The 10286-nt window shown below is 43.6% G+C and overlaps 1 pseudogene across 1 annotated transcript; it reads left to right on the forward strand.

Moving 5' to 3' along the window:
- Positions 1 to 221: 221 nt before the first annotated feature.
- On the forward strand, positions 222 to 3100 carry LOC105519032 (annotated as a pseudogene). Its single transcript, XR_001002911.1, has 2 exons — positions 222 to 525; positions 622 to 3100. The product of XR_001002911.1 is annotated as a polyadenylate-binding protein 1 pseudogene (transcript).
- The last annotated feature ends 7186 nt before the right edge of the window (positions 3101 to 10286 follow it).

Raw genomic sequence — 10286 nt, forward strand, 5'->3', positions numbered from 1 at the left:
GGTTGCCTTCCCCATTTAGGCTCTAGGTTATGTGTGTATATATATATGCACACACACACACACACACATATACATACATTATATATATGTACACATATGTACACACACACACATATAACCTAGAGCTTAAATGGGGAAGGCAACCTATATGTATTATGTATACACACATAACCTAGAGCTTAAACGAGAAGGCAACCTATATAATAAATTATTAAGCCCCTTCTCCCCGGCGGTTAGTGCTGAGAGTGCGGAGTGTGTGCTCCGGGCTCGGAACACACATTTATTATTAAAAAATCCAAAAAAAATCTAAAAAAATCTTTTAAAAAACCCCCAAAAATTTACAAAAAATCCGTGTCTCCCCCGCCGGAGACTTTTATTTTTTTTTCTTCCTCTTTTATAAAATAACCCGGTGAAGCAGCCGAGACCGACCTGCCCGCCCGCGGCCCCGCAGCAGCTCCAAGAAGGAACCAAGAGACCGAGGCCTTCCCGCTGCCCGGACCTGACACCGCCACCCTCCCTCCCCGCCTGCCGGCAGCCAGCGGTAGTAGATCGACCCCATTCTGCGGCGGTTGAGTAGTTTTCAATTCCGGTTGATTTTTGTCTCTCTGCGCTTGCTCCCGCTCCCCTCCCCACGGCTCCGGCCCCCAGCCCCGGCACTCGATCTCCACCTCTCACGGAAAGGTCGCGGCCTGTGGGCCTGCGGGCCTGCGGGCAGCCGTGCCCGAGATTGACCCCAGCGCCCCCAGCTACCCCATGGCCTCGCTCTACGTGGGGGACCTCCACCCCGACGTGACTGAGGCGATGCTCTACGAGAAGTTCAGCCCGCGGGGCCCATCCTCTCCATCTGGGTCTGCAGGGACATGATCACCCGCGGCTCCTTGGGCTAGGGGTATGTGAACTTCCAGCAGCCTGCGGAGGCGGAGCGTGCTTTGGACACCATGAATTTTGATGTTATAAAGGGCAAACCAGTACGCATCATGTGGTCTCAGCGTGATCCATCACTTTGCAAAAGTGGAGTAGGCAACATATTCATTAAAAATCTGGACAAATCCATTGATAATAAAGCACTGTATGATACATTTACTGCTTTTGGTAACATCCTTTCATGTAAGGTGGTTTGTGATGAAAATGGTTCCAAGGGCTATGGATTTGTACACTTTGAGACGCAGGAAGCAGCTGAACGAGCTATTGAAAAAATGAATGGAATGCTCCTAAATGATCGCAAAGTATTTGTTGGACGATTTAAGTCTCGTAAAGAACGAGAAGCTGAACTCGGAGCTAGGGCAAAAGAATTCACCAATGTTTACATCAAGAATTTTGGAGAAGACATGGATGATGAGTGCCTTAAGGATCTCTTTGGCAAGTTTGGGCCTGCCTTAAGTGTGAAAGTAATGACTGATGAAAGTGGAAAATCCAAAGGATTTGGATTTGTAAGCTTTGAAAGGCATGAAGATGCACAGAAAGCTGTGGATGAGATGAATGGAAAGTAGCTCAATGGAAAACAAATTTACGTTGGTCGAGCTCAGAAAAAGGTGAAACGGCAGACGGAACTTAAGCACAAATTTGAACAGATGAAGCAAGATAGGATCACCAGATACCAGGGTGTTAATCTTTATGTGAAAAATCTTGATGATGGTATTGATGATGAACGTCTCCGGAAAGAGTTTTCTCCATTTGGTACAATCACTAGTGCAAAGGTTATGATGGACGGTGGTCGCAGCAAAGGGTTTGGTTTTGTATGTTTCTCCTCCCCAGAAGAAGCCACTAAAGCAGTTACAGAAATGAACGGTAGAATTGTGGCCACAAAGCCATTGTATGTAGCTTTAGCTCAGCGCAAAGAAGAGCGCCAGGCTCACCTCACTAACCAGTATATGCAGAGAATGGCAAGTGTACGAGCTGTGCCCAACCCTGTAATCAACCCTTACCAGCCAGCACCTCCTTCAGGTTACTTCATGGCAGCTATCCCACAGACTCAGAACCGTGCTGCATACTATACTCCTAGCCAAATTGCTCAACAAAGACCAAGTCCTGGCTGGACTGCTCAGGGTGCCAGACCTCATCCATTCCAAAATATGCCCGGTGCTATCCGCCCAGCTGCTCCTAGACCACCATTTAGTACTATGAGACCAGCTTCTTCACAGGTTCCACGAGTCATGTCAACACAGCATGTTGCTAACACATCAACACAGACAATGGGTCCACGTCCTGCAGCTGCAGCTGCTGCAGCTGCTCCTGCTGTCCGCACCGTTCCACAGTATAAATATCCTGCAGGAGTTCGCAATCCTCAGCAACACCTTAATGCACAGCCACAAGTTACAATGCAACAGCCTGCTGTTCATGTACAAGGTCAGGAAACTTTGACTGCTTCCATGTTGGCATCTGCCCCTCCTCAAGAGCAAAAGCAAATGTTGGATGAACGGCTGTTTCCTCTTATTCAAGCCATGCACCCTACTCTTGCCAGTAAAATCACTGGCATGTTGTTGGAGATTGATAATTCAGAACTACTTCATATGCTCGAGTTTCCTGAGTCACTCCGTTCTAAGGCTGATGAAGCTGTAGCTGTACTACAAGCCCACCAAGCTAAAGAGGCTGCCCAGAAAGCAGTTAACAGTGCCACCGGTGTTCCAACTGTTTAAAATTGATCAGGGACCACGAAAATAAACTTGTGCTTCACCGAAGAAAAATATCTAAACATCGAAAAACTTAAATATTTTGGAAAAAAAAATTGCAAAATATAAAACGAATAAAAAAAGGAAAGGAAACTTTGAACCTTATGTACTGAGCAAATGCCAGGTCTAGCAAACATAATGCTAGTCCTAGATTACTTATTGATTTAAAAACAAAACAAAACAAAAAAAAACACAAAAAAATAGTAAAATATAAAAACAAATTAATGTTTTATAGACCCTGGGAAAAAGAATTTTCAGCAAAGTACAAAAAATTAAAGCATTCCTTTCTTTAATTTTGTAATTCTTTACTGTGGAATAGCTCAAAATGTCAGTTCTGTTTTAAGTAACAGAATTGATAACTGAGCAAGGAAACGTAATTTGGATTATAAAATTCTTGCTTTAATAAAAATTCCTTAAACAGTGAAAAAAAATAAATTATTAAATCTTCAATTATATTATAAAAAGAATGACATTCGAGTTATGATAGAAAAACAAGATTATTGTTTATAGAGATATCACTAAAATATGCATTTTGTAAGGCTCGTTGATTTGTTTCCAATTCGAGAAGCAACATAGACATACAAAATGGCTCATTAGATATTCATTATACCTCCTTGGCTGCTTTTATTAGAAGTACCCATGGTGCCAATGGCAAGGTTGATATTTTCAGGGGTGGAATCAATGCTTGAAACTCATCAATATCTTATAAGCAGTTTTGGTTTAAGGTATTTTGATGATTTCGTTGAAATGTTTTACCCCATTAAAAAGCTATAACTTAAACTGTGGTGCAGGGCGGGTGCACATTAGATGATAAATGGCTTTGTGTAAGAGATTTCAGATTTGTCAAATCTGCATTAAAGAACTATATTTGAAATTGGTTGGAAGGTTGGGTGAATTCTCTAGGTAAAAATGACATTTGTTTTATGGATCCCTCTGAAACAATTTCCCAAGAGTTTTCATTTGAATAAATCACATCTAAGTTCAGCACTCCAGAAACAGCTAGAAAGGGAGAGTTGCCTTTGCTTTTCTGCTTCCTCTTTTCTGGGAAAAGAGTCAATTTCCTCATCTGTAAAGGGAGTGAGACTAGATAACCTGGAGGTCAAAGTACTTACAGCCTTTCACTTATTAATTCATTCACTTAATGCTTATTTACTGACCAGGGGTGGGCATGTTCTGGCACTAAAGGAACAGCAACATACAAAACCTAGTCCTTGTTCTGGTGGAGGTGACATCCTACAAGGAGAAAGACAATAAACAGATGAGATAATTTCATGAATAATGTATTGCTATGAAAGCAGGAAAGAGTATTGTGTTTAGAAGTTGTGGGTGGGTGGTGCCTGCAACCTTCTCTGAGAAAGAGTCATTTCAGCTGAAGAGAAGCCAGGAGTGAACATCTAGAGGAAGAGTATTCCAGAGAGAGTAACAGCCAGGGTAAGAGGCAATGCAATAGCATGCTAGGGGAAGAGAAGTGTCCAGGTCTCCCCTTCTTGGGTCTTCCTCCCCTGCCTCTGCTGCAACGGTGAATACTCTGCTGTAAGGAAGTGACTGAGGCCAAGGTGGCTGCAGAAGGAGTACAGAAGGGAGAGAAATCAGAGGATGGGGAACACTGGGGTCAGAGGTGGACAGATCTGTTACAATAGACTAGGCTGCACTGCAATGATGAGTAAGCACCCCATCTCAGTGGCTTAACCAAGCACATGTTTCTTTCTTGCTCGTGTTGTGGTCTGATGCCAGTCTGATGCTCCTTTCTGAGTAGGGATACAGATTCTTGCTGTCATGTGTCTCCACCATCGCAGGGTCCTTTATTTTCAGTCTCACAAATTGGAAGGGGAGAATGAGTGGAAAATTGTGTTGAATGTTTTAGAGGCCAGCCCTGACTAGAATCCAGTGACATGACTCTAATCTAACTGGTGAGCATCGAGTCAGTTTTTGCCAAAAGAGAAAAAGGCATAAAAGAAGGGGTTCTACTGCTCTCCCCAAATCCTTGAAGACTTGCACTGCACATGTACCATCTTGGCCAGGAGTGCTGGTGAAGGGGTTCAGATGGGGAGGTAATGTCCTCACAGTGATGACTTCTCATCATCTCCAGTAGACAGTACACGGAGAAGAACGACTGGGGAAAAGGTCACCATTTCAGCCCTTGAAGGGAGCTCAGGAAGATGAGCCTCTCACTTTAAGCTCAAACCAAGTTATTTTGCTACTTGTTCTGAATCTGGAGGAAGAGCCAGGTTTGATGCGAGAGGCTCCTAACTCCTATTGCCTGGCATTCAAGACTTCCTTCCATCTGTCTTTAGCTCATGTTCTATCCAACATTGCTTCTCACATCTCAGAACATCTGCTCTAGCCAGGCCAGACTTCTCCAGCCTTCCCATCCAATAGAGAATGAACTTCATTCTCCTGTGTTCTCATCATTCTTCTCTTGCAGTGCCTGGTTCCTCCTCTCCACTCAAATCTTATGAGTCCTTCTTATCTTTGTGGAAGTTCGCTGCCTTGGGGGGCCTCAGCTCTGGGGGATCATATGCATTATTCCTATGTACCACTGGTGGAATAGGCTGGCTCAAGGGGGTACAGTCACAAAGAGGCTGTACATTTCTCCTACCCAGCTTCAGATATGCTCAGGCAGGTCCTTACTTCCTGTGCTTTGGCGACATCTCTTGCAGATGCCTTGGCTTTCTGGATTGCTTCCAACTACTAGAAAAGCCTCAATTCTGATAATGAGATTTCTTTTCAGTGTTAAAGGTCCAGTTCAGCTTAATGTCAAACTTCAATCTCACCTGCAAATCAAAGTTAGTGATATCAGCTGAAGCTCAGGTTCATGCAGTTGGGAAGGAGGGGTTGATTGGCAATTTTATTCTGTCTCTACCTCATCTCTCTTCTGGCTATTCCAGGATCCAGGCTGGTATTGGTGAGATTAGAGGAAGAGGGACAGAAAAATATCTCACATCAAGATTCTCTCTTGGCTGTGGTTGAGAGGCCCTGCAATGCCCTTCATTCTGGCAGGGTTCTTTCATGAGGCACATTTTTGGCAACCCAGAGGAAACTCCTCCCACTCATCACATAACCTTCAACCACTTCTCCCCCTTACTACGCTCCAGCCACATTGGCCTTCTTTCCATTCTCAATTCTGGGAAGTTCCTTTCAGCCTCAGAGCCTTGGCATTTTCATTCTCCCTCTCTGGAGCCTGCTGTCCCTCTCTTTTCTAAGTAGCCCCTAGTGATTTTTAAAATCTCAGCTCAAGTGTCAAGTCTTCAGAACACCCTAACATAAACTCTTACCAGGGCAGGCCCTAGTTGTGCACTCTCCCAGCCCCTGTAATGAAGACATTAATTGTATAAACAGCTGTTTAGCATCTCTCCTTCCCATGTGAATGTGAGTTCCAAGAAGGCTTGATAAATTGGTTTATTAGGCTGTTTTTACATTGCTGTAAAGAAATACCCAAGGCTGGGTAATTTGTAAAGAAAAGAAGTTTAATTGGCTCACAATTCTGCCGGCTGTACAAGCATGGCTGCAACATCTGTCTCTGGTGAGGCTTTAGGAAGCTTACAATCCTGGTGGAAGGCAACGAGGAGCCAGCATGTCACATGATGAGAGCAGAAACAAGAGAGAAAAAAGGGGGACGTCCCAGAGTTTTAAACAACCAGGTCCCTCATGAACTAACTTGAGTGAGAACCCACTTGTCCCCAAAGGGATGGTGCTAAACTATTAATGAGAGATCTGCCCTCATGATCCAATCACCTCCCCCCAGGCCCAACCTGTAACACTGGGAATCACATTTCAACATGAGATTTGGAGTGGACAAACATCCAAACCATATCAATAGGCATTTGTAGAAAGACAGAACAAATGAATGTTCCTAATAAGTAAATGAGCACCTCGACATGCCAAGCAGATAGTAGGCACTTAATAATTATCTGTGGAACTGACATGAAATTGAAGGCAGGAGCCATGTCTGTTAATTTCTGGATTCGTGATATGACTTAGTTCAATACATACCTGTTGCCCAGTGTTTTGAATAACCTCATCGGAATTAACACAAATAATAGAGAATTGGCTGCAACATGGTTCTGACCTGCACCTTATGGATGTTCCTCAATGTCAGCAGAAGAATTACTTTTATCTTTACAAAGAACTATGTCAGCCAAGACAGGATGCTTGCATTTAATCAGCTGACTTTATATTCTGTAGTCTGAGAGGAGCATGATTGCAGGAAGGGACATGGATAATGTAACCATAGATCCAAAGAATGACAATTTCTAAATAATTTGTCCCTTTGTTCTCTTTAGTGCACTTGTACTTCTGTTAGCCCAACCAATCCAATTCTTGGTTCCCCAAACAGGGTCACCATATGTACCTTCAACCTGACTTGTATGAAGACTTGTTTTATTAGTCACAATTAGTTGCAGGTGCAAAGACTGGGGGCACAACTAACTGTGTCTGGAATCACCTCCTCACATATGCAATTAAACACTTGCACACTCAGAATTAGGTTCAAGTGGCTAATTGCACCCGGAAGTAGGTAATTGCAGGTGCAATTAGCTACAAGTGCAATTTTTCGCCCGAGACTAATTGCTCCCAAAGTAAGGAGAGAGGGATTGGAAATTCAGCACCGAATGTATGTGTGGTTATTGCAACCACCTGTGATTTTAATAGTCGCTGCCCCCCCACCCCAACTTATAGTGTGGTGGCCTCCCTTTGGTCTTTTTGAATAGCTAAATTGCTTAACTCCTTCTGTATATTTGTTCTACAGCATTCTCTTTCCAGCTGGATATTCTTTTCCTTACTTAGACTCTCTTTCTTCAGAATTTATTTATTTTGTTCTGTAATCCCTGGCTATTTAAAGACCATATATTCCTCCATTGTTTAACTGTATCTAAAACTTCTCAGAATCTAAGTAAATAATGGTCAATAACTTGAACAGCTTAGTAGATGGTAACCGTCAAGTAGCTCTTGAACACTGTTCCTTGAGGAATATCATTTAAACATAACAGATGTAAAGCTCTTTTTCCCATCCCTGGTGACGAGGAGATGGATCACTCGGTCAAAGCACCCAGAAACCTGTCTTCACTAGCAGGTTTAATTTTTTCCTACTAACTTTTCTCCTGTATCAGTAAAAGTCCAATTAGGAGAGCACCATCTTTTTTTTATTATTATTTTATTTTATTTTATTTTATTTTTTAGATAGATACTTGCTTTGTCACCCAGGTTGGAGCACAGTGGCACGATCTTGGCTCACTGCAACCTCCGCCTTCTGAGTTCAAGCAATTATCTTGCCTCAGCCTCCCAAGTAGCTGGGATTACAGGCACCCACCACCATGCTCAGCTAAATTTTTGGATTTTTAGTAGAGACAGGGTTTCACCATGTTGGCCAGGCTGGTTTTGAAATCCTGATCTCAAGTAATCCATCTACCTCATCCTCCCAAAGTGCTAGGATTACAGGCGTGAGCCACCACGCCCAGCCAGTTTTTTAATTTTTTAATGACTACAAAATGAAAGCATAATTGGAAAATATTCAATGAATTTAATTTAAATTGAATACACTTAAAATAACCAAGGAAACCAGAACTGTTAATACTACTACAGAAAATCTTTTGATCATGTAAACATTATTTAAGTAAGCTGTTGATCACCATAGTTATTTTAACAGAGATAATTTAATAAAGGGGATTATTAGGTTAGTATTAGGACTGAAAAGGCAAAAAAGGAAGCCTGAGGTATCTCAGTGATAGTAACTGCAGGGAGCAGCTACCACTCCAAGGGCTGAGGAAACAAAGCAAGAGACTGGAGTTAATAGAACCTAGATGCTTAGGGGAAGGGCCCAGCAAAGCTGAAACACAGGCCTCTGGTGGAGGGTTTTCCCAGGGTGGTGTGGAACCTCAGCAGCTTGAGGAGGGATCACATAGAGTTGGGACTCAGAGCTCTTAAGAGGGGACACTGTCCAACTGGTTTTGTACCCTTGGAATTTGGAGAAGAGACCCAGCAGAGCTGGGACCCACAATGTTGAGTGGGGCTTCCTCCCAGGTGGTCCTGAACTGTGAGCAACCCACCAAACACTGCAGCGCTATTTATAAAACAGAAAAAAATGCCTGCAGGATGTGCCCTGAGAGTGGGGCTGGTAGTCTTCTGTTGGATCCAACCAGGATGAAGCATGTTTTGATATGAGCAGGTAAAAAGGGGGCATGAACTTAGTGAATCAGAGCCTTTGCAGGTGTGTGAGTTTATGTGTCTTCTTTTCTCTGCATTCGGCATTTTCCTTTGCATGATTTTATTCTCGTTGTGTCATGCTGAAAATACGTGCATGTGTGAGAGAGACAGAGAGAGAAAAAGAATATCATAGTGAGTGCAAGCCAGTGGTGGTCATAAGATGGTGATCTTAGCAGGTGTGCACAGCTGGCTCTGTCCAGCGATCTGCAGATTTCATTTCCTCATAGCTCACCTGGCTGGTTAATCTCCTTTTGCCCTTTCCTGCTGTGAGAATTCATGGCCAGCCTGAAGCCAACCTCCTGACTTCTGTGGAGTGCTGACTCCTCCACTTCTCTGCTTAGTCACTCTGAGGTGGAACAGGATCCCACTTGCTAAGCTAGTGGCTGCCTCTGCTGAATGCCAATCTGAAGGGGCGATCAACCCCTTTGAACTCCCTCTGGCTATTGAGTCTGCCATTGTTCAGACCCTGCAGTGTGCATGGACTGGTGACAAAGCCCGGGTGAGGAAGCAAGAGATGACAACCGGAGGGGAATAGGGGAGGGCAGGAAGGCCTTTGACTTGGCCTGGACACCTGGCGACGCTTTATGGCCCCAGACAGACTCTCCTGCTCCAAGATTCAGCCCAGGGGCTGTGAAGGTCACTCGGCGCTCGCTGCCCATGGGAAGGAAGTGTTTCCTTGGGCAGCAGAGCCAGGCTCCTTAATGACTGCTTCAGCTGAACATTTCTACTTGGAAAGGAGAGCAAATGTTCCTTTGCCCTTGCCACCCTGCTTAGTTGAAACTTAGGCCTCTCAAGAAGGAACATAAATATTAGGGAAGTCAGGTCACCTACCAATGGTTTGGGCTAAGAAAAACATTTTTTTCTTCTCAGGAAAGTGAATAAAACCACATGATGGAAAATGTTGGAAATAGAGGAAAGAGAACAACAGCTTTAAAAAATCTGAGTAACCTGTACTAGTCATTAACAGCATTTGAAGGTGCTTTTACCCATTCCTCCCCTGTGCAAATAGTTCATTCATTCATTCTCTAAGTGTTAGTTGAGTGTCTACCATTGCCACTTGCTGGAGATAGGACCCTGAACAAAATAGATCAAAAGTCTAGCTCCTAGGGAGCTTCTATCCTTGGTAGGGGGAGTGGGGCACATCTTGCATATTCAGTTTCTTATCCTGTTGTCATTTGTCAGTTGATCTTAGGAGCACTTCCCTTGTCATTGCGTCATCTTCATACCCATTATTCTGATGATTGCTTGCTTTTCCGTGTGAATGGATCAGACTCCACTTAACCATCTCACTGCTGTCCAGTGGTTTCCCATTTGCACAGTTTTAAATAATGCCATGGTTAGTATACTTGTGTAGGCGGATTAAAAAACCCATTTGCACAGTTTTAAATAATGCTGTGGTTAGTATATTTGTGTAGG

The sequence above is a fragment of the Colobus angolensis genome, unplaced genomic scaffold (assembly GCF_000951035.1).
Source record: "Colobus angolensis palliatus isolate OR3802 unplaced genomic scaffold, Cang.pa_1.0 Scaffold337, whole genome shotgun sequence".
Classification (NCBI taxonomy): domain Eukaryota; kingdom Metazoa; phylum Chordata; class Mammalia; order Primates; family Cercopithecidae; genus Colobus; species Colobus angolensis.